The 23,988-nt window shown below is 51.4% G+C and overlaps 1 protein-coding gene and 1 long non-coding RNA gene across 2 annotated transcripts in view; one reads left to right on the forward strand and one right to left on the reverse strand.

The window, feature by feature from the left end:
- Positions 1-23,988, reverse strand: part of PEBP4 (phosphatidylethanolamine binding protein 4) — a 227,025-nt gene that overhangs the window by 31,282 nt on the left and 171,755 nt on the right. The window lies entirely within an intron of this gene.
- LOC134761843 (uncharacterized) lies at positions 163-3,142 on the forward strand. Its single transcript, XR_010140997.1, has 3 exons — positions 163-392; positions 1,224-1,355; positions 1,594-3,142. It is a non-coding gene; the product is annotated as an uncharacterized LOC134761843 (long non-coding RNA).

Here is a 23,988-nt window from a genome sequence, read left to right on the forward strand (position 1 = left end):
CTAACTGTGGTCTTCCGGTCAGAGCCTGGACAGGAGCCACAGGCCACCATGACAGGGTCTGCCGGTGGAAAGAGACTCATGTATGAGTCAGTCTGCAGCCTCGGTTCCCAGCCAGGCGCAGGCCCAGCCCTGCCTCCAGGCCATCTGCCGATAACTGGGGTCAGTGGAGGGCAGAGGAGCCCAAGCATGCAGGTTCCTCATGCCCCTAACCAAGCTCCCCTTTTCATGTCCTCTCTCCTTGCAGACATCGCCTTCTTACAATGCAGAACAGACGATGCACTGTCTCAGGTCACTCTTAGCCTCCTACGGGGGCACGACAGAAGGAGAGGAACATTTAGAGAGGCACAGCTCCTACATCCTTGGATGGGGAGAGTGGGGAGCAAACAGCCCAGGTGAGTCACTTGGGGGTTGGGCCATGGTTGCTAGACAGTAACAACAACAGTCCTGGACCCGTATCCAGCACTCTCCACTCTAGGGGTTTCAGGCCCTTGTGCACTGCTGTATCACTTAATCCTCCTTCACCAGGAGGCAGAGAGGGCAGCGTTTGCAGATGGGGACACAAGCTCTGGAGAGGTTAGTGACTTGCCCGAGATGGGAGTTCCAATCGGCAGCAGATCAGCAAATGGAATGCGGGTGTCCTGGCCCATGATCTAAGTCTCCTGATTCACAGTCTAATGTTCTTTTGTCTACACCTCAGAACAAAGAGGGGCTGTGTTCAGAAAATTGATTCTGAAGGGAAGGGAATATTTTTTTCCCTTTGCTGGAATTTCTCTGGAGACTTTGGACTTGCTCAAGTTGGATGGAAAAGCCCGTCTAGATGTTCCCAGCTCTCTCCTGGGTTATGCCCGGGCCTGGGGGCAGAAAGCTTTTGAGACAGGGATAGGCCACGTTCTCCAGTGCCCTCTTGACTTAGGGGACCCTGTGCACTGTGGTGGGGAGGGCTGAGAGTGGTGTGATGAGTCACTATGTCCCCAGCCTTGGGTCCCGCAGAGGATTGGGGGAGTGAGCCCTGCAGGGATGTGGGGTAGCCCTGGTGATTCAGGGCAGGGGAAGAGGCCGGGGCCCCGTGGCTAAAAGTTTCACGGATCCCAGGCTGAGATGTCTCTCCAGAGCCCTTGTCTAGCTCGACTGAGAAGAGTTGATGAAGTTCCTTGTGAGCTTGGCTCATGGATGATCTCAGTCTCAAGTGTACTACTCTGATTCTTTTTAACTTTCCATTCCAGTTCACACTTCTTTCCTCTGTGAAGCCTTCCTTCTCCCAGCATTCCCTCCCCTCACCCTACTGTGCTGTGGCCGCCACTCTGCCTGGGACTACAGCCATTTGTCCTTCTGCCTCTCCTCTGCCTGAGAGCAAGGTGAGAGGATCCCGTTCCTGTTCTCCATTTCCTGCCTGTAACACAGGAGGAAGACACACGGGATGTATTTGGGGAACAAGGGGCGGAACTCACATCCCGAGAGCCTGCCTTACCCATGAGCTCTCCCACTGCCACAACAGCCCGCGAGGCAGGAAACTGAGGCTCAGGGAGGCAGCGCCTTGTCTAAGTCATTAGGCGGCAGAACTGGAATTTAACTCAAGTATTTCTGACTTCATAGGTGAAGCTCTTTGCCAAGATCAATGATGCTGCTCAAATGTTTGCTTAGAAGAATATGGGAGAAAGTGACAAATGGACTGCTCATGTGTCTATGGAATTGAACCAAAGTATTGTCCCCTGGTCTGAAAAATGCACCCATCTCGTGGCAGGAGAAACCTTTTCATATTACTATATTCAACTTCCTTTCTTTTTTTTCCCCTGCAAGAGACATTTTTGCTGAAGTGCATGTGAAAAGGACCACAGGGTCCTCCCGGTTAGATCTGCCCCAGCCCCAGAGGAACAGAGCAAGGAGTGTCTCTCTGTGAATCCAGGTGCTGAGGTGTGGAGGCCCCTCTGGGAGTAGAGAGAGGTCTGGGTACAAGGGCTGATCAATTTGGAAGCAGGTTGGGCACTTTGGGTCTGGAAAGCCACCAGGTGCTGTCTCTTTGGCCCCTGGCTGGTTGCAGTGTCTGTGATTCTGGGCTCTGGCCCTTCTGGACTAGGATGGAGGCTGTGGTGGGGAGAGTGTTGGTCTCCCCGCGTTTGGTCAGATCTCAGCCAGAGAAGAAAGCCAGAGCTGTGTCCTTTCTCCTTCCCTTCACCGCCTTCCCCTTCTCTTCGATTCCAGCCTCTTCCTCCCTGTCCTCTCTCCAGCCTCTCCCCCTCCCCTCCTTTGATCTGCCCTCTCCTCCTCTGCTCTGCCCTCTCCTCCTCTCCTCCCTCCTCCCTTCCCTCTTTCCTTCACAGAGGACCTCAGCATTCCATCAGAGAACAGATTCCTTCTGACCATTCGATCCCCAATCTGCCTCCCTCCAGATCGGTGCTGTCCAGTGCGACATTCTGTGATGGTGGAGATGTCCTCTCTTTGTGTTGTACTATACAGTAGCTGCCAGCTGCCTGTGGTCATCAAAGTTCGGAGGAATGGAGTTGTAAAAAGAATTATTCGACTCTCATTCTGTCACCCAGGCTGGAGTGCAGTGGCATAATTATGGCTCAAGCGATCTTCCCATGTCAGCCTCCCAAGTAGCTGGGACTATGGGCATGCACCACCACACCCAGCTAATTTTTATAATTTTAAAACTTTTTTAGAGGCGGGGGTCTCACCATGTTGCCCAGGTTGGTCTTTAACTCCTAGGTGATCCTCCTGCCTTGGCCTCCCAAAGTACTGGGATTATAGGCATGAGCTACCATACCTGGATTTATTAATTTATTACTTATTATGGGCTACCACATGTGAAATTATTTAATTTGAATTAATTTAAATGGAAATAGCCACATGCACTTAGTGACTACTATAGTGGACATCAGAACTCTGGGTGATAATAAGTGCTGGACTCCTGGGAAGTCCCTGGGGGCGCCCCCACTCTTGTTCAGGCTCTGTCCCTTCCTCAAGTGCCACTGTGTAGATCCAGGGTCTCTGCTGTACCCAGCCTCCTGTTCAGCACCCGAGAGAGGCCACAGACACCTGGGTTCTGGACTTGAACCTGGGTGACCTTGGGCAAGTCACCTGATCTGTGGGTCTCTGTGGCCTCTTCAGTAAAATAATGAAGATGATTTCTTGCAAGCCTCAAGGTTTGTGTTTCTTTGGGCAGGAGGCTACTGTGATCAGAGCTGGGTGAGCCAGTGTGAGCAGCAGGGTGAGTGGGGTGTGCATGGGAGTGCACGCATAGGGGGATGGGGGGCTTGAGGGGTGGCAGGGGGACCCTAGGGGATGTTGCTTTTCAGCCTGGTGCTGCCTCGCTGAGCAGCCCGAGACTAGGAAAAGGGTTAAAGAATTCACAGTGGGAAGGTTGCAGCCTGACTCTGCTCCTGGCCGGCGTTTGCCCGTTGCCTGGCCCTGGCTGTTCCAACGATGGACTTCCTTCCTCTTTGGCCATAAAAGTCTCCCGGAAAGCCTTCCCACAGAGGCCCCAGGGGCTTTCTCAGGGAATGTGTGAGTGTGTGCTCACACAAGCACTGTGGAGCAGGAGCCCGGGGCCGCGTGCAGGCTCTCCCACAGAGCTGTGGGTCCTGGCGCTGGAGGAGAGGTTTGTCCCAGCCTGGGTGGAGAGTGGAGGAAAGGCTGGCCCTTGCCTGGACTCAGGCCCTGGCTTATGCAATGCTCAGACTCTTAGTCAACTTGAGTAACTGGGGCACATCCACACGCGTGTGCATACACATGCGGGCACACACCCGGGCAGGGAGGTGTGAGGAAGGGAGACCAATGAGCCTGTGCCAAGCTCTGCTTACAGATCTCCCCAGATCTGGAGAGAAAAGGGGAGCCCTTCTCCAAGAGGGGGCTGCGCTTAGGCTGCTAGGGTGTGATGATGGCTCCACGCCTATGGCTGAGGTTGGATGGACCACTGAGAGGAGCCCTCCAGGGTGAGGGGACAGAAGCCCATCAGTCCGTATTGATGGAATGTGGCTACAGTGTGGAGACAAGAAGACACTTTCTCTTCCTGCCCCAGAAGGTGCCCAAGCCTCCGGGATGCTGGGTCACAGAACCCGCCTGGCAGAGAGTTGCATCAGAGCGAAACTGCATGCTAGATGCCTGGGGGGGAGAGGGCACTGAGGGCTTGTGATCCTAATTTCCCAACCTTCAGCTGCTCAGGGTCAAGTCCTTGGGCTCCACTTGCTCTTCTCCCCCTCCTCAGCATTCTTCTGTACTAGATTGCACATGATTAGGGTGGTCTGGGGGGAGAACAAGGAGGGGTGTGACTCAGAGTTCACCGGGCTGTCAGCAGCCCTGAGTCAGAGGGAGGGTGGGGAGGCGGGCGGAACAGCTTTTGGTAGTCTTGGGGTTCCCTATAAGCAAAAGCATCCCAGAAAAAGAGAGCCCCCCTGGAAGCTACAAGGCCCCCACATGCAGGGTAGGCCTTTTCTCAGCCACCACTACACACCCCAGGAGAACAGGAGAGACCTCCACGAGTCCTGGATGATTTAGGTGCAGACTTGCCTGGGGGAAGGGTATTGGCCCAGAGGACCCCTTAGGTACCTCTGAAGTCTGGGATTCTGCAGAAAGGCCTCACCACATCAATGCTTTTTGCTCTGTGTACCCAGATGGGTCTGCGGAGAATTTGGGGGGTCCCACTGCTGGGACTGGGGAGATGACAATCTGGGGTCAGGGGACTGAGGTGGGTGTGGGATGTGGGAACAGGAAGGGTGTCCCATAGCACCAGTGGAGTTTCTGCATCTGCTCCAGGGCTCTTGTTTTCCTGGAAGTAGGAAGGAGAGTGGGGATGGCTGGAAAGTTCTGAAAATTGCTTTTTGCTTATGTATGGTCTTGGCAAAGAAGCTGTGGGGTGTGTCCCTCCTTTATCATAGCTGGCAGCCCTGACTTCCCATAATACAATGATTGGGAGGCTGAGGCCTGGTTACTTGTTGCTTCCTCCACGTGTCTCTGTAGACCTCTCTGTGGCTCTTCTTGTTTTAGCTCCGTAGGCAAGACATCCCATCGATGTAATGTCAGCCTAGGAGCACAACTGTCTTCCCGGGCTCACGGCCTCCACCTACCCAGCTAGAGCTGGAGAGCCATGCCCACCCCAGGCCCTGCATCTCCTCCCTCCCTGGTCAGGGGTGTCATCAGCAAGGGCACGGCCACCAAACAGCCTGTGGATCAGCTCTCTGAGATGGCCCTTGTTTGCTCAATGTCTGAACAGAGCATTTCCTTTCCTTCCCTTCCTGTGAGCAGATTCCCCATCCGGGTGGGTAGCTGCGGCCAGCTATGCAGGCACCAATGAGCTACAAGGGAGGTCAGCCACCCTTTAGCCAGGTCCACCCCCTGCCTTTTACAGAGGAGCAAATTCAGGGCCACGGCATCCATAGGACCAGTCACGGGCAGTGGTGTGGATCTAGAACCTACCTCTCCTGATTCTCAGTTTGTGATCCTTCTTTTTTTTTTTTTTGAGACTGAGTCTCGCTCTGTTGCCCAGGCTGGAGTGCAGTGGCGCCATCTTGGCTCACTGCAACCTCCACCTCCCGGGTTCAAGCAATTCTCCTGCCTCAGCCTCCTGAGTAGCTGGGATTACAGGCGCCTGCCACCACGCCCAGCTAATTTTTGTATTTTTAGTAGAGACGGGGTTTCACCACGTTGGTCAGGCTGGTCTCGAAACCCTGACCTCGTGATCCACCTGCCTTGGCCTCCCAAAGTGCTGGGATTACAGGCGTGAGCCACTGCGCCCGGCCAGTTTGTGATTCTTTATGATACATTAATGCTTTCATTTTTCTAGGGGCTTGGCTGTGCATGGGGCTGGAATTGGAAAAAATTTATCTGGGCAGAATTTTTTCTTCTTCCAAAATCAAGGTGGATGGTTCTGGGCACATGGCTGGTGCTTTTTAGGTACTTGTTGATCTGCCCATTGGGGCAACTCCTGTTTCACCTTCTATGGGAAGGAAGGGAATATCCCGTGGGAGTTTGGTTTTTTTCCTTCACTATTCTCATCCTTGTGATTGCATTCTGGCTGGGCGGTTAGAAAGGAGGGGGTCAGATGGGCCACTCCCCCATCCCTAGGGTCAAGCTTCACTCTCTCTCAGCTCCCCTCGGAACTAAGACCTGAGCAAAGGGGTCGGTCTGTACAGTGCAGCCACCCTGACTGACTGTTAGAGAAATAAACAAGATGTTATTGTGCCGAGGGGAGAAGAGTTACATCAAAAGTATCTCAGAGAGGAAGAAAGCCAAATTTCTTTTTATATGAGATGCATGGATAGGGGGAGAGAGAGAGAAAAAAATGCCTGGGTAATTAACTTAATAGGTTTCTTAAAGAATGCCCTTGTGAGTGATGTTCAACACATTCAAGTGTTGACAAGAAGGCATTGAACTTGACGCCTACGCAGCGGGCAGAAGCATGCTCTCGGCTCCAACACACCTTCTTTGTCTGAAACTTGTGGTAAGACTCAGTGCTGGGTTGTGAAATCTGTCCCAGGGAATCCGTGCTGCAGGAGCTCCAAGGTCAAGCCCCGTGCTTCTGGGTAGGGTTGGGGCTGGCAAGGGTGACCACTCGGAACTAAGATCCCACAAGTAGGAGAGCAGAGGAAGAGGCCCTCAAGTCAGATGCCTAGAGATGCTGCCATGCCTGGGAGAGACCCGTGAGCTCTAGGGCTCCCAAGACAACCTGCCACTCTTGGGGGTGGTCAGAACAAACCTCTGCTTCTTCCCTGCAAATCCCGGTTGCCTTGGGAAACTTGGGTCTGATGTCCAGGAACATGTGTGAGACCCTAGGTCTTCCCTATCTTGATGAACTAAGGGAGGAATCTAGGTGAACGTATGAATGTGGATTTTCCCTTTCTCCTAAATCTGCGGTAGATAGAGAGTCCTCAAATCATTGCTGGGCTGCTGAAACAGGAGGCTTTGACTTGGATAAGGAGGAGTGTGTCTGTCTGTGTGTGTGTGTGTGTGTGTTGTGCATCTATATATTTGTATCTACAGAACATTTTGGGTTGCTCTTGATTGAAACCACAAGAAGCATAAATCACTGTTCCTAAAACAAAGCAGTCTCCTCTGCCAGGCAGCCTGCCTCAGAGGCCCCAGATGTGGATGGGGCCCTTGGCCTCTGCCTGTTGCTGGCAGATCAGCCTGCCTTCCCATTGTCAGTCACCCAGTCTTCTCATCACCAGCCACTCACTCAACCATCCTCTCTTTCTTTTTCTTTTTTGAGGCAGGGTCTCATTTTGGCACTGAGGCTGGAGTGCAGTGGTTTGATCATAGCTCACTGCAGACTTGAACTGCTGGGCTCCAGCGATCCTCCCACCTCAGCCTCCCGAGTAGCTAGGACTACAGGCGCACACCACCCTGCCTGGCTAATTTTTTAAAAAAAATTTTATATTTTATAGAGTTGGAGTCTTGCTGTTTCCCAGGTTGGTCTCGAACTCCTGGCCTCAAGCAGTCCTCCCACCTTGGCCTCCCAAAGTGCTGGGATCACAGGCGTGAGCCGCCGTGTCTGGTCCCATCCTCCCTGTCTGTTACATTAGGCTCAGGCTTATCAGGAGATGGGGGTTTTCAGGCTGGGACCTGAATCTCAGGGACTCTGTCACAACCATAGTGGCCAGATTTGTAAAATGGAAAAAAAGGTGACATGAATGCCTTTGTGAAAGAACTTCTCTTTCTTAGATACTTTACCAAATAAAGCAAACTAAGTCTACGGTTGCCTGGCCATAGACCCTGTGGAAGCTCACTTTAAGGGAGCAATCCAAAAGGCCCAAATCCACACCCTTGGTTAACGGGTTTCCAGCCTGGGAGAAGGACCCGCACTGCCTCTCACCCAAAGTCATATACCAAGACTGTGCGTGTCTGTGTATGCAGTGGGGAGAGTGGGATGATAGAATTGCTCCTCATTTACAATCAGTGGTCATGGAAGGGAATCTCCTCTTGCACCAGAAAGTCTGAGCTAGCTCTCTGCTCCTGTGATTGGCCCCAGACCTTGTTCTGGGGGCTCATTTCTGCCTGCAGCAGCTGGTTCCCACCAAGGCAATGCCATTATTCTGGAGATGCAGGATTCCAGAATTTGCATAAACTCCTAGGGCATTTCTGTTTCTAGGAAAAGGGAAGAGGTTGTCATCTTTCTGCCTAACTCCCCATGCATTAGGATGTGATATTCAAGAAAAGGCTGTGGGCTGAGCTGGGGATGCCCATTAATTTTACAGTCCAATTTCTCCTTCCTTCACCACCCCATCCCTTCTCCAGGCTGGAGACGTATTCCTGCTATGTCTCCTCTTTTCCCCACTGCCCAAGTTGAGTTTCCTAAGGGCAAATGGAGAGGGTTAATCAGATTCCTCACTTGCCTGTTTGGCCCAGGTGTGTGGTCAGGGAAGTATCCTGGTAGCTTAGTTCAGCATACACTTATCGAGTGCCTACTAGGTGCAGAGACAGGGCTGGGTGCTACAGGGGATACAAAAATTAATAGTCTCACTATTAATAGTTCCTGCCTTTAAGGAGTGTTCATTCCATGGGAACCACACAGCTGCCTGCACCATCCCTATATTCTTAGAGAATAGATGCTCCCTGCTCAGGAGCCAGGAGGGAGCTGTGAGCATCCCAGAGACAAGCAGGTTTCCAGAAACTATCTCTCAGCAATGCAGAACCCACCTTCCAGCATCGAAACTGGGGGCCACATGAACTTTGACAAGGAGACAACAATCAAGGTGGGACAGATTTGTGCCTCAAACTCTTGAAAATATAATTTTCTTCCCTTGGATACATCTGGCTCGAGTGAAGCAGCCTTCTTTTAATCCTGACAAAATAATGAAATCAGATCAGTGATGTTGGTGTGTTTCATGTGGACACATGATGCTGGGAGAACTTCAGAGCTAGGCAGCTCCCACAACTGCCAAGAGACTGAAGTTGAACTTCAAGGCAGAGTCCTCCAGAGTGGCTTAGGCAAAGTCTCCACCTTGTTGAAGCTCTTCCTGGGCCACCACTCCTTGTGGGGGAGAGGGGAGGGTGGGAGCCAGGGTCTGGGGCTTTGCCGGGCTGGTGGCCGCCTCAACATTGGCTTTGGGATGAATCTCAGGACCAGACTTCCCCGCCCTTGCGTGGGAGGTGTGAGGGGCTGGAGCTGGGAGGCAGGAAGTGAGCGCAGATGGGCTACTGCTGGGACAGCTGTGCAGGGAACAGAGCACATCTGTCTGGGTGTGAGTGGGGCCCCTCCCCACAACCTCTGCTGATTCTACATGTTTGATAGGGTGTGGGCTGAGGGTCCCAAATGGGGAAGATGATGGGAAAGTCTGACGATAGAGCAGGAACGAGGGGTTGCTGTTGGGGTATGTTCAGATGGAGGGAGAGGAGGGATGAAGAGAAAGTGGAAAATGGAAGCAAATAGATCAAATTTTATCTTTCTCAGGATGGGCTCTGGGCTTTCAGCGGCTCTCCAAGCCCCAGGGTCTGATGTCTGTTCCTCTGGGAAGCTGCCCTAGACCCCTGGCCACCCCACCCACAGGGTGCTCCCTCCTGGTGCTTCCAGTATCTTACATCATAGCTGTGAAAGTCCCTGGGATAACTGCTCATTTTTCTACCTTACCTACTGGACTGCGGGTGTATTAAGATCAGAGACCTTGTCTCTGTGACTGAATCCTCACTCTGTAGACGTGTGTTGAGTGAATGAATGATTTTATGGCCTTAACCAACACAAACTTTTCTATTTAATTCCTTAATTTTTCTCTAATTGGCTTTAAAAATTGCTAGGAAAGCTTATCCCAAGTAGATGCCCGGGAGATCTTTGGGAGTTAGAAGCTGGAGTAGATTTCTCATCAGAAATTTGCCAGCAGGCCTGGGAGTGAGTGAGCCTTTTGCTCTTTTCAGGGAGCAAAGCAGAGAGGAAAGGCTCATTCTAGAAACTGCACACCCTGACTTGGCTTCATGGCCATTTGTGTGGCCTCCTTGGGGCGGTTGGTCTCCCTCCACATGAAGCTGTCATCTGCCTGATATTGAGCCAGCTAGGCAGGGAGTATGGATCACAGAGACCTCTGCAGGCTCAGGAGGTGGATAATTTCCCCACATCCGTCCCCTCCCTCACCTCTCTCTGGTTTTCACAGTGCAATGAAAGGATGTGGGAGTTTGAGACCCATCTCTGCTGTGTGGCCGTGGGTGAATCAGTTGTCCTCTTTGGGCCTCAGTGTTCTTATCTATAGAATGGGAGGGCTGGATTGAGACTCCTTCCGACTCTTAACTACTGTGAATCTGGTAGGCTAATGAGGAGGGAATATGGCCCTTGGTGGTTATTACTGTCTGCTGAGAGCCTGGGCTGGGGCTTTCCCTTAACTTAGGTGTGGGAAAGGGGGGAAGGGCCCAAGAGGCTGTCACCCCACTCCCGGGTTTCGAACCCACTCCTGAGTTCACCTGCTGCTATAACGGTGACTCTTCTTGGATGATTTAGTTGAGTCCTGCCTGGAGTCCAAAGATCTGCTTGAGTGACTCTTAAATGTTTCTCAAGCTTCTGCTTCTGGCTTTCTATTGTCTAGCAGAGTGTAACAGAAATGCCAATAGGCAGGAAGGAAGAGCTGAAGTTCCCAGGGCTTTGGGCCAAATCGTATACTCATTTCTCTCCCTCCTTTTTTTTTTTTTTTCCGAGACGGAGTCATGCTCTGTCACCCAGGCTGCCGTGCAGTGGCGCGATCTCGGCTCATTGCAACCTCTGCTTTCCGGGTTCAAGCGATTCTCCTGCCTCAGCCTCCTGAATAGCTGGGATTACAGGCACCCGCCACCATACCCAGCTAATTTTTGTATTTTTAGTAGAGATGGTGTTCCACCATGTTGGCCAGTCTGGTCTCGAGCTCCTGACCTCAAGTAATCCATCCACCTTGGCTTCCCAAAGTGGTGGGATTACAGGCGTGAGCTACCATGCTGGGGCAAAATTGTATACTCTTTTCCAACATCATTTTTGTCATCATCATCACCATCCATTACTGATAACGTTAGACATTTATTGTTCTTTTTTTTCAGCCATGTGCAGTGGGTAAGTACATCAGCAAGCAAACTGGCCTCAAGAATCCCACCCTATCCTGGGCATCTGGGGTTGAGGCTGGCTGTGCCAACCTTTGCACAGGGTTTCAATCTGACCTCACGCAGAAAACAGAGCCACTTGCTTAGAGTCCCTCTCTCCGAACACGCTCTCCCCTCTGGAGGAAAAGCATTGCAATCCCAAGCTCCTGCTGCTGCGGTACATCTGCATCTTATTCATCTTTGAAGCTCCTGCAATGCCTCCAACGGGGCCACAACTAAAGGTGCTTGCTAAATACTTATTGATAATAATCATTATAATGATGTATCATAATAGATTCAGCGGGGAAGTGGGCTACTGAGCTGCCCTGAGCTGAGATCCATATTTAACTCCTCGTCTGAGCATCTTCTGTGCTCAGGCCAGAGCAACAGCCTTGCGAGGCTAGCGTGGGATGGTCTGGAGACAAGGTGGCAAGACTCAGGCAGCAGCTGAACAGCTGGCGCCTCCTTCTGGCCTCGCAGGGCTGGAGCAGGACTGGGGAGGGCGGGCTTGTGCGAGAACCTTTGCCCCTGGGCTGCCAGGATGTGACCCTCTCTGCCAGAGACCCTTAACCCTGGAGAGCCCCAGCTCAGGAGAGCTAACGGCGAGCGAGGGAGGCTGTTATGTAACCGACTGAACTCCTCGTCAACACTGGTGACTAATTCCGACAGTCTCGGCCAGTTGTGGCTGATTCTCACACCCTCTGCTGGATGTATGTCTCCACTTCCTCCCTGGCCCTGGCCCCGGCCCCACCAACCTCCACCACTGTCCCATGCTCCTCCCCACGTGGACTGGGGATGCTTGGGGAAGCAAGCCTTTTCTAGATGCGTCCAGCCCCCAATCTTTGCATCCCTTCCTGCCTTAAAAAGATGCCAGGAGCAAATTGTCCATTTCTGTCTGTACAAAAACCCACTTGCATGGGGGCTCATTGAGGCCCTCTTTTGCTCCTGGGTAAGGGAGAAGAAAGTGGTTGCTGGCAGGCTGGGAGTTTCGGCTTGCCAAGGCTGGGACTGTTGAGTTCAGAAATCGTGGTGGCCAAACTCCACCACTTACAGGGGAAAGGGACCCAGGGAGTATCTGACCTCCCTCAGTCTCTGGACCTAGGACCCCTGGCCCTGTGGGTCGCAGGTTCCCTGGATGATGCTGGGGAAAAGGCCTGTGTTCATTGCCTCAGTTCTAATTTTTCTTTTTCAAAAGGAAGCGCTCAGAACGCCCAGCTATCCCCACTGCAGAAGGCTCTCCCTGGAAGGGCACAGGTGGAGGACCTTTGCATTTATCTGGAGACAGTTCATGGAGAAACACAAAGAGGTGTCCTGACAAGACAACAGGTCCACAGCAATCATCATCATGAGCGCTCACCATATGCCAGGGATCATCTTTTAAAATCCTTAACCAAACAACCAGACTGTGGTTGGGATTATTCTCTTTTTATAGGTGAGAAAACTGAGGCCGAAAGCCACTGGGTGGTTTGCCAAAGCTGGGAAGTAGCTGAGCTGGAGTTTGTACTCACACCGAGGTGACTTGGAAGCCCAAGCCGGGTCTGACACACTGCCTTCCCGTGACATTCCCACGACGGGTTCCCGGGGTCGTTGGAATGCTTACACATTTCAGCAACTTCATGGCAACTGCCCAGCTCGACCCAGAAGATAATAGTACCTTGTACTCCCCCTGCCGCTTCCTTCCGCGAGGCAGCTCACAGACATGACCTCATTCCCTTTCCCAGAGTCCCATAGGGGTGAAGGACGGGGTGGGGATCGTTAACTCTGCTTCCTAGGGAGGAAAGGGAGGTCCAGAGAGGGACGCTGGCCTACCCTGGGTCATCCAGCCAGCTAGCGGGAGAGCTGCAAATGGAAATCAGGCTTCCCTGCCCTCGGGGACAGTTATTTAGCCTGCTGGATGTGAGCTAGAATCACCCCTAAGATGCAGCAATTGGGGTACTCCTCTTGGGGTACTGGGACTCAGTGGCTGAAACAGCTCCAAGAGAGTTGGGCCTGTGCTGAAAACAGAAATCCGAGATGCATATAAATTCAATCCGTATGAAAAGAGCAGGGTGGCCTGGGAGGAGTGGTCACCGCAGTGGCTCCACCTCTTACCCAGCCGCCTGCAGCCCTGCCTGGGCTGCTCTTGGTCTCTCTGTGCCCAGCTTCCCTGGCCGGATGCCCTGGGGGCCAGAGCAGCCGCGGGTGCGATGGAAAGAACACTGGCCTTGAGGTCATGGGACCTGGGGAGGATATTCACCAGGGGCCCCTAAGTTAGTCATTTTAGCTCTCAGCTTTTCCATTTTTCATTCAAAAAATGGGGACTCTAACTCCATGAAAGAGACATTGTGTGTGAAATATTTCATCATAAGCTGTGAAGCCTGCAAAGAAACTCCTGGTGTTCTCTGTAGCCTGATTTCATCTCTACTAAACACTATTTTGAAAATGGTTTTGAAGCTGGTGGGTCACATAGAAGGATGGCCTGAGCGTCCGTCTATCTTCCCTCCGGTGACCTTTTCGCTTCGTGTCTGTGGTACCCAGTGCCTGGTACTGAATGTTCCTGGGTGGCCCCGTGGTTCGGCAAACTTTCTGGAAAGGCCCAGGTAGTAAATATTTGAGGGCTGGTGGGCCACATATGGTTTTGGTCACATGTTCTTTGTTTGTTTCTTTTCTTATAACCCTTTGAAAATGCAAAAACCATTCTCAGCTCACAGGCCCTACAAAAATAGGTTGATTTGGCCTGTGGGCTGTAGTTTGCAGGGGGCCGGTTTACCTGGTGGAAAGTGGGTGGGTGGGAGTTTGGAAACGGACAGAAAAGCCCGCAGCCCAGTTTTGCACTTGCCTGGCTGTATGCGGTTAGGTCACTCACTTGGCCTGCCCCGGACTTAGTTTAATGGTCTGCCCTATGATTCTAAGGATGCCTACTTCAGGGGCTATCATGAGAATAACACATACCCCATAGCAGGCTCTCAGCAGATGGGAGCTGATGTCATTGCTTCTGTCCAACAAGCATGAGAATGCAGGGTCCAGGGGTGGCCCACCCTGTCCGCGGTATGGTGAGGTGGACAGCGCTTTCCTAGGGCTTGGGATATTTTATTAGGGAGCCAATGCCTTGCCTTGGAAGGGAGAGGCCCCCAGGCTGGGGTTTCATGAGGGAAAGAGGAGTGAAGTCCGGGGCTTCTGTCGGGAGCGGGTCAGTGCACACTGGGGGTGCGTGGAGAAGTGGAAGCCAGAGGACCGTCTGCAGGAAGGGGGCGAGGGTGGGAGGTGGGCCACGGGAAACAGCTGTTTCCCTGTTTTGGGCAGCTGTGATGGGCTCTGCTGGCCTTGAGGGAGTGATCCCAGGTGGCCAGAGTGGCCACAGCAGTCTGGTGGGCTCAGGGAAAGGTGGGGGTGGACGTGAGGCACTGCAGACCTGGGCCCCAACACTGACCTTGTTGCTGTCAGGGGTGGGGGCTGGGAGTCTTTGAGGCTAGAAGAGACCCCGCATAGACGGAGGCCCAGGGAGGCCCAGGGCTTTGCCTAGAGAGGATACCCGGGGAATACCCAGTCCTCTTGAGTCCTGGCTTCTTGTCAAGTGAAACATTAGAGAAGGACAGCCTTTTTTTTTTTTTTTTTTCCCCCTCAACAAAGGGTAGACTGGAGTAAGCTATCCCCATAATAATGAAAGCAACCACGTCCCGAGTGCCTTCTGCGTATCGGGCGCTGGGCTGGACCTTTGTGCACCTTGGCGCCTATCCTCTCAACAAGCCTCTGCCACCATGAGGGGTAGAGGTGCCCGCTCTGTCTCAGGGCTGCGGGGCTGCAGCTGGGCTGAGAACTGGCTGGAGTCAGTGGCCCTGCCTTCTCTATGCGCCACCACCTCCCCGGGAGCCTGGCTCTGCCATGGGTTCAAGTTGCAGTAGGATACCCAGTCCGAGGGGGTTTGCAATCTTGATTCCTTTCTTTTTGAGAAATACAGAGAGAAGTTATGTAGTTCCTCGAGAAGACCCCATCACCACCCAGCTGTGGAGACCGCTCCCTTCCGCTTACCTGTGCCGTCTCATGGCTGGTTCTGAAGGGCTCAACTGGGGACAGGCTCCCAGGCTGCAACACAGCAGTGTGACACGGAGCTCAAGGCAGTGTCTCAGTGGTTTGCTCATTTCTGCACATGCTTGCATCTGTGTGTGCCCTTCCTCTACCTAGACAGCACTTCTGTTACTTCTCTCCTGGTAAACTTCTATTTGGTCCTTTAAAACACAGCTCAGATGTCACCTCCTCTGGGAAGCCTTCCAAGACTACCTAGGCACAGTTAGTACTTCCCTCTTCTACCTTCAGGCGTTTTGATTGTGCTCTTACCGTTGCATTATTTTCAGGGACAAACATCGGTTGGGCACTTATTACACCCTAAGCTTTGTGCTAGGCACCTCACTGCGTTATCTCATTGAATACTTACAAACCTATGGGGTGGATATTCTTACCCCCATTTTATAGACAGGGAACCTGAGGCTTAGAGCAGTTAAATCACCTGCCCAAGGTCACCTAGCTGTTGAGTGGTGAGACTGGGAAGTGAACACAGGCAGTTTGACTCCAGTGCCCTCCCTCCTAACCACTAAATTATATTGCCTCCCTTACATGACTTAAAATTGCCCCAGACTGTAATTACACGTTTATGGGTCTGGTAAACGCCTCACAAGCAGAGACCATGACTTATTTATCTTTGCTGCCTTAGAACATAGCACATAGTACAATGCATACAGTAGGCGCTTGGTGGATGCTTATGGGATGAACAGTGAATGAAGAGGCTATGGGGGTTGAGGCTGCTGATGGAAGGTGGGGTGGCCGAGGCCAGGGAAAGGAAGATGGCAGGGGGGCAGTTGAGTGGACAACGTGTGTGTGTGGTGGGTGCAGGGAGAAGTCTCCAGAGGCCTGGGAAGGAAGGTGGTTCCTACAGGGCCTGTACCATGCCATTTTGGAATCACCAGCCTACTACTTAGTAAGCGTCTTCGATATACTAGGAAGTGCTTCAGACATGGGCATTCTAAGTCCACAATACAAGAAGGCTTGTGCAAACCCCCAGACAACTAACTCACATAAGAAGAGCCTAGACCTCAGTCCTTGTAAGATGAACTCTGGCAAAGGTTCCCTTGAAGGCGAGGTCTGGACCAGGTGACCTTGAACATGACTCTGAGCCTTGCTGGCATTCTTTGGGTCTAGGGTGTTCAAGGAGGTTTTGTGCACACCAGTTCCCCTGTGCATTAGTCCTCTCTTGCACCGTGTGACTCTGTCATAGCAGCCTGACTTCCCAGAGGAAGCGAGCTCTAGGGCCAGTGGGGAGGCGGGCATCAGATCTCCATCTCCTTCTGGCCCCCTCTGCCCATGGCCCACAGGAGGTGGGACCCTGCCAGGCCCCAAAGCCTGGAGCCTCCCCAGCAAGCACAGGTGGGCTGTGAGGTCATGCTTCTCAGACCTGAAAGGAGACAGCCGTCACATCTTGCAGGTGGGCCTGCCCTGGGGAACTGTGGGGTGGTGTGTGTGTGTGAACACCTCTAGCCTTATTCATAGTCCCCTCTGGGGGCCAGGGGCGCCCCTTGATGCCAACCGGAAAGCCCTTATCTTGCCCGGAAGAGGTCCAAAGCATGTGTGGCGGCTGACATGGTGAGGGGAGGCTGGGGGGAGGCGGGGAAGGCGGAGAGAGCGAGAAGACCCCCCTGCAAGCCGTGTTCATACAAAATGCATTTCCCAACGTATCCCTCTGGCCTGTCGGAGCCCCTTCTGCTCACTGCTCTGTTTATACATGATAGACAACTAATTAACATCCAAACCTCTTGAAAGGTCTTTTCAGAGGTAATGTTCTGACAGATTATGTCAGCAAGGAGCACTGATTTGTCTAAGCATGGATCACATTGTTTCAGATTGAATGAGGTGAATATTAAACTGCTTTAAATGTACTCTTCATAAAGTACTAATTACACACTCCCAAGAGAGAACAGCCAAGGAATACTAAACAGTAGAGAAGTCAACAGAGGGTTCTTTTTATAGTATGTTGCCGGGCTCTGTGTTTTTCTGTCTCCTTCTTTCTCGCTCTCTCTCTTTCTCTGTTTTTTTTTTTTTTTTTTTTTTTACAGTAAAATCACAGCACGCTAAAGAATACACATTTATAGCACAATGCTTCTCATCTAATTATATGGCAATCATTAGTTTTAAGCTGGATGCATTATATTTTCTTTGATATATTATGCCTAAGGCATAACTCTGCATTTATTGTTGCTACTGGCAGATTTTAGCTCCCCCACAAACCCCCTTTTCCAAACCCCAACTACTCTCTACCCCCCACCTTTTAACAAATTATTTAACCCCTATGTTAGTTTGCTTATTGTCCCAGAAAAAAAATCACAATTTAAATTGGCAAAAAAATGAGTGAAACAATACACCTTTCATTAATTTAAAGAAAAGAAATCGCATGTGTTCTGGGGAGCTGTGCAATTTTTATTAACCAGGTGATGTTCTGAATACACAATTTCTACCTCCCACCCCAGTGAATTTCCTTTGCAACAAATTCTACTGGATCACACTGAATTCCCTCTTGGCTGAGACTCCTTGTCCCTCAGGGAAAGAGATATTTATATGTATATAAAAGCAACACAGGGTGGAAAACCATGTGCCAAAGAGCATTCCTTCAAAATGCCTATCCACAGATGTAGCCAGAATTCTGCTCCATCAGTTTTTCTGGGTCTTTCTGACATTACCTTTTGCCCATGGTTGAGAAAAAGCAAGGTCAATTTTGAGATGTCCTAGAATCTCAGATTCTCAATCCTGAAGAAAGGAAAAGGCCAAGTTCTCTGGGGATGGATGATATTGACCCATCTGGTTTCTTCTCAGTCAGCCCTCCAATTCCCATGCCATTGCAGAGAAAAGAGACTGCAAGTCTCTGAGAGGTAGAATTACTTCTCCGTAAGTGGCAAAGTGGGGTTACGTTCTCCCACACTGTGACTTTCTCTTTCCTTCCCCACTCCAAATCAAAGAACTGTGGAGTCTTGGGGTTGAAGGCATCAGAGATTTCCTTTGCTCGTTGTGTTACAGCCAAGGAATCCTGGCTGAAAGGGGCTATGCATGTCCCCTAACATCACAGAGCTGCCTGTGGTCAGGACTGGACTCCAGGTTCCTGATTCCTAGACCAGTGTCCACTTTAGACAGAGAAGCTCCAAGCAACTCTTCCTACACAAGAATGACCAAGGGCCAAGAAGTAAAATGACAGCAGCATCTTTTCTGAGGGCTGAAAGAAGTCTTTTTTTTTTTTTGAGATTGAGTCTTGCTCTGTCTCCCAGGCTGGAGTGCAGTGGCATGATCTTGGCTCACTGCAACCTCCGCCTCCCAGGTTCAAGCGATTCTCCGACCTCAGCCTCCCGAGTAGCTGGGATTACAGGCGCAGGCCACCACACCCAGCTAATTTTTGTATTTTTAGTAGAGACGGGGTTTTGCCATGTTGGCCAGGCTGGTCTCGAACTCCTGACCTCACGTGATCTACCCGCCTCAGCCTCCCAAAGTGCTGGGATTACAGGTGTGAGCCACTGTTCCCCACCAGAAGAAGTCTTAAACCCCTTGGGTTGCTTCTTGAATCCCATTCCACAATGTCCCCAACCAGACTTATTCATTCTTGGCTCTGGACACCGCTCCCAACCCCCTATAGTGGTCAGATCATCACTGCATAGCTCTTATGGTTTAAAGTACGTGCTTAAGAGCAGTGAATGCTGGCCCTAGAGTGCATAGCTTCGAATCTTGCACTGCCACTTCCTGGATCTCTGACCTTGTCTAAGAGACTTAGCATTTCTTTGCCTCTGTTTCCCCTGTATCTATAAAATGGAACAATGCGAGCGTCTGCCTCACAGGGTGTTGTGAGAATGAGACTAGGTAATATATATGTAAGAGGTGCCCAGCCTACTAGGCTAATTAAGGTTAGCTATCATTATTGTTAGAAAGTTAGAAAGTTCGCCTTCTCAACCGAGCTCTTTCTCCCCCAAACGACTACCATGAAAGAACTATCTCACCTCCAAGAACTACCATGGTTGTAGTTCTGCCTGCGGCCCCACGGAACAAGATTAATTTTTCTCCTACATGACTGCTTTCAACTATTTCATTCATTCATTGCACAGCTTTTGCTATGTGGCCCCTGGATGCCAGGTGCATAGTGCCAGGTGTGGAGAGAGCCATGAAGAAGACCTGGTCCCTGCTTTCAAGAGCCCATACTCCAGAAGGACGTGTAATTTGTCTTCGGAGCTTCTCTTCCCCAGGGGAACCGCTCATCAGTTTCTTCATATATTCCTCACTTAACATGATGTCCAGCCTTTCCTGGCCCATGTTCCTTATGTGAAATCATCCAAAGAAATTTACCAAGGATGGAGAAAAAATGGCAGCGAATTTTGGCTTCCATTACCCAAACATACTCTATAGCACCCATTACTCAAGAGACTGGGATTCTATTGGGTTAGAGTGGTCCCAAGTATGTTGTTTTTTAAAAAAGCTCTGCACACTTGAATCTAATACACACACACACCCTCTATCCCGAACAAATGGAGAAAGATACACTCTTCTCTCCCAATGCTGATCTCCACCTCCTCCAGGGTCTCTCTTCAAGTCCAGGTTACTCTCTGTGGAGGTGTTATTTGATATGCGAAGGTGTGAGCTGCTGACCTGTGAATGCTTCAGGGTGCACTAAGTTAGCTGGCAGTCTCACTGACCACTGCGTATGCCAGCCAAAACCCAGGCACCAAGGCTGGCTTTGTGGGCATGTGACCGTTGTAGCTGCCCAATGTCCTGCGCTGTGAAGGCCTTTATATACATACATATTATAATAGTGTTCACAACCGAGTTCCTAGTAATTTCATCTTGGAATGTGTGTTTGGTAAGTGAAGTATGATGGGACTATGGAGTATGTGGTGGGGATTTGGAGCCTCGGCTGACTGACCCGTGGTCCTACTCTGAGGCTGCTGCCACCTTCTGCTCTCTGTGGGAGCCTGGGTGCAGGTGCAGAGTGGGGATCAGGCATACACCCCATGGCATCTTCGAGTGGGACAAACATTGGTCACTCCTGTCCCCAAATGGCAACATTCAGTGGATGATTTGACAGAGGCCTCTCACCCACCCCCAATCCAGGTTCCAAGCACAATCTGGGCATGGAGGTTGCAATCCTTGGGGATGCCCCTGGCCATGAGGACCCGTGGGTCAGAGACAGGAGGGCATGGACTTCCCCTGTCCCAGGCAGGGCCCCACATTTCCAAATTGCCCTGGGTCCTGCAAATCACGGTTCTGCCAGAGACCGAGCCGAGCACTCCCTCTCTCATACCTCTTCCCATCCCATCGTCACCGGGTCCTCAGTTTCTTTCTTTCTTTCTTTCTTTCTTTTTTTTTTCTGAGACAGCATCTTGATGCGACATCCAGGCAGGAGTGCAATGGTGTAATCTCGGCTCACTGCAACCTCCGCTTCCCATGTTCAAGTGATTCTCCTGCCTCAGCCTCATGAGTAGCTGAGACTACAGGTATGTGCCACCACACCCAGCTAATTTTTGTAGTTTTAGGAGAGATGGAGTTTCACCATATTGGCCAGGCTGGTCTGGAACTCCTGACCTCAAGTGATCTGCCCACCTTGGCCTCCCAAAGTGCTGGGATTACAGGTGTGAGCTGTTGCGCCCAGCCCAGGTCCTCAGTTTCTTAGGAACACCTCCTCTTAGGGACGAACGCTGTCCCTCGTGAGCCCATGCCGGGATGACTGTAACCGCCTGGGAGGGACCCCCTGCCTCTGTTCTCTCACCCCTCCCATCAGTGACGCTGCCAAAGCTAGCATAATAGAAAACGAATTTGACTTTCTCATTCTCCTGATAAAACCCTGTCCACAAGATTCCCCATCTACTCCAGGATAACATACTGTGTATGTCAGTGCATGTGAGTGTGTGTATAGGTTCTAAGCACCTAAACAGATATTCGCTCCACGCTGCGGGTGGGCTCTCTCCACAGCCTGTGGATCACCGCCATTCATGGGCTTTGCATGTCTCCTTTTCTATACTCTGACAACATGAATGCATTTTATTCATTTGTTAAATACACAGCCTGACACAGTGTCTGGCACAGTGTGGGTCTCTGATACAAAGTTTGGTGAATTGCCATGCAAGCATTGACCCTCAGCGTTTAAGACCAAGGGAGTAAACATATCACAGTGGAATCTGGGCAGTGAGGATGCTATTTTCGAGGACGAGCTCTTGCCTCACACCAGTAGACACAGGCAGCCAGCTCCTTGGCCTAACTTGATGGACTCCCTAAACACTTCCTCTTGCTTACCAAGCCTGTGTCTCCTTCCTCACCCTCACGCCACAGTCTTGGCCAGTCTTGTCATGGTGAGGCCATCGGGTGAGGGGATGTGGTGTGGAGGATGTGCGCTTCAGGGTCGGGTGGACCCCGCCATTCACGCCTGTGGGACTGTAGGTGGTGAAAGCCCACCAACAGGTCACAAGCATCTGGGAAATGCCAAACAAAGTGGAAGAAGCTGGCCTTGGGTGATGACCAGTTCATAGATGGCCTCTGACCTCACGGAGCTTGCAGCCCCTTGGCGATAACATAACCCTCTGAGCACTGGCTTTCTCATTTGCAAAAGGAGATCCTTTCCTCAGACTGAAATAATGCACATAAGCTGCGTGGTATGAAATTTCTGAAGGGGCATTCTTCCACAGCCCAAGAGGTGTATCAGGAAGCTGGCCCTTCAGGGACAGGAACACCTGTGCATCACACCTGTGCACCACATCTCTGCGATGATGAGACCTGGTGCCTGTGACACATCCCTGCCCCTTGCTGTGGGGGTAACAAAAATGGAGCCAGTGGAGGGCATGCTGGCATATCAGGGGCAGCAGCACCTGGGGCGGCAGTGGGGGGAATGGAATCCAATATGAAGATGGGTCTTTTTTTCTCTAACACTTTACTTCATGCCCTGGTGTCACTTTTCTCAGCATGGCTTCTCCCTGCACTCCTTGCTTCCAAATGCTCAGTACTTCCTGTCCACCCAGGTGGGTCACAGCACAGGCCTTGGAGGAAGCCGACTAAGCTGGGTTTGAATGATTGCTTCCGTAAGCTAACAGCCATGTGGCCTTAGGTGAGTTATGGGACCTCCCCATGCCTCAGTTTCCTCATGGACAAAGTGGGGGCTGACAATACCATCCTCCTTACCTCACTGTGGGGGTCTAGAGTGTGCTGCAGAAGTGCCTGGGTGAGACCTGCTTCCAGGTCCTCTTTAAGCCATACGAAGGGGTGTTCCAGATTTAACAGATTCTCCCCTCTCAGGAGTACTTGCATTTTAAAACTTGACCCTGGGGCTGCTTCATACAGCACAATAAATTGACTAGGGTGAAGCTCCGGTGGGAAGCAGTGGGGTAGAGGAAAGATATTTTGGGGGCAGGAAATGACCTTCCTTTACTTCCCAAATCACACCACTTAGACTAGCAGTTCTCAGCCTCAAAGCTGTGACATGCTGGTGTGGGACCAGCAGTTGTGAGATGTATCACAAGCAAATACGCTGCCAATAATAAAGTGCTGTGGTTTTTGAATAATCCCCCTCACCAATTTTTTCTTTGTAAATCAGAGGGAATTCAAGGTTATCCCTATAATGTTGTCATGTCCACTGTCATTCCTATGTGATTTCTCGAGTGGGAAAGAAGAGTGAGCAGGAACCACTGCTTTCTGCAACAACACAGGTGATTCCGACGATAGAATACTATGATTCCATTTACATGACGCTCAAGAATACGCCTGATTGACAGAGATAGGAGTCCAAATAATCTCACCTTGCTGGGGGTATATGGATGGGGAGGAGGTGTGTGGGAGACTCTTGGGGTGTTGGAAATATTTGCCATCTTGATCTCGGTGGTGGTTACTAGGGTAAATAACCATTAAATTGTATGCTTAAGACCTATCTACTTGATGTATGTACTTGTAACTGCATAGTTTTTTCTTTTTTGAGACAGAGTTTGGTTCTGTTGCGCAGGCTGGAGTGCAGTGGTGCCATCTCGGCTCACTGCAAACTCCGTCTCCCAGGTTCAAGTGATTCTCCCGCCTCAGCCTCCAGAGTATCTGGGATTACAGGCGCTGCCACTATGCCCAGCTAATTTTTGTATTTTTAATAGAGATGGGGTTTCTCCAGGCCAGGCTGCTCTCGAACTCCTGACCTCAGGTGATCCGCCCACCCCGGCATCCCAAAGTGCTGGGATTACAGGCGTGAGCCACTGTATCCGGCCTATAAACGTTTTTTTGAAACGTACCTTGGAATTCCAGGCAAACACCTATAAAGGGTTTTCCTGTGGTGCCTGTTGGAAATTCCCTAAATGCTCTAGGGTCTTGGGCAAAGACAGTGGGGTGTTGGCATTAATGCAGGAGTCTGGGAGCACTGGGGTCCCTAGCATGCTGTTTCCCCTGAACTGACTGCCCACGAACACTTCCTGTGTCCCTCTGCCCACTGGTAGATGCCTTTTTGGGGCTGACATCTCAGCCTTCTTAGTGCCAGTGCTTACAGAGACAGGACCCTCTTTGGATGTCTTATTTCTCCTGGCCACACAGCCCCTAGCACAGTAAGAGCATGCATGCTACCACTATGTGTTGTGAAGCATTTATTGCCTGGGGTGGTTTGGGGTGCTCACGGGAGCCCCCCAGGACAGCCTCAGTGAACAAAGCCAAGCAGACCCCCCCTATCCCCTGCCAATCCAAGGCCCCACGATGCTGAGGTGACAGTTCCCGGGCCTCCGGTGTGGAGCTCATTTTGTTTGCTTTGTGTATTACTTTTCACCCAGCCCTTCGGTTGCCAAGGAAACAGTGACGCAGCCTCGGGTGGGGCCTCGGCCCAGTCAATACGGAGCCTTTTGAGGCAATGGTTCAGGGAGGCCAGCTGGGTGCTGGGGAAGGTGGCAAGGAGGTAGGGGGTGGGTCAGGGCAGGATAGGGAGGGGAGTGGGGGCGGGCTTGTTGTTGCCCTCGGATG

Source organism: Pongo abelii, chromosome 7 (genome assembly GCF_028885655.2).
Source record: "Pongo abelii isolate AG06213 chromosome 7, NHGRI_mPonAbe1-v2.0_pri, whole genome shotgun sequence".
NCBI classification, from domain to species: domain Eukaryota; kingdom Metazoa; phylum Chordata; class Mammalia; order Primates; family Hominidae; genus Pongo; species Pongo abelii.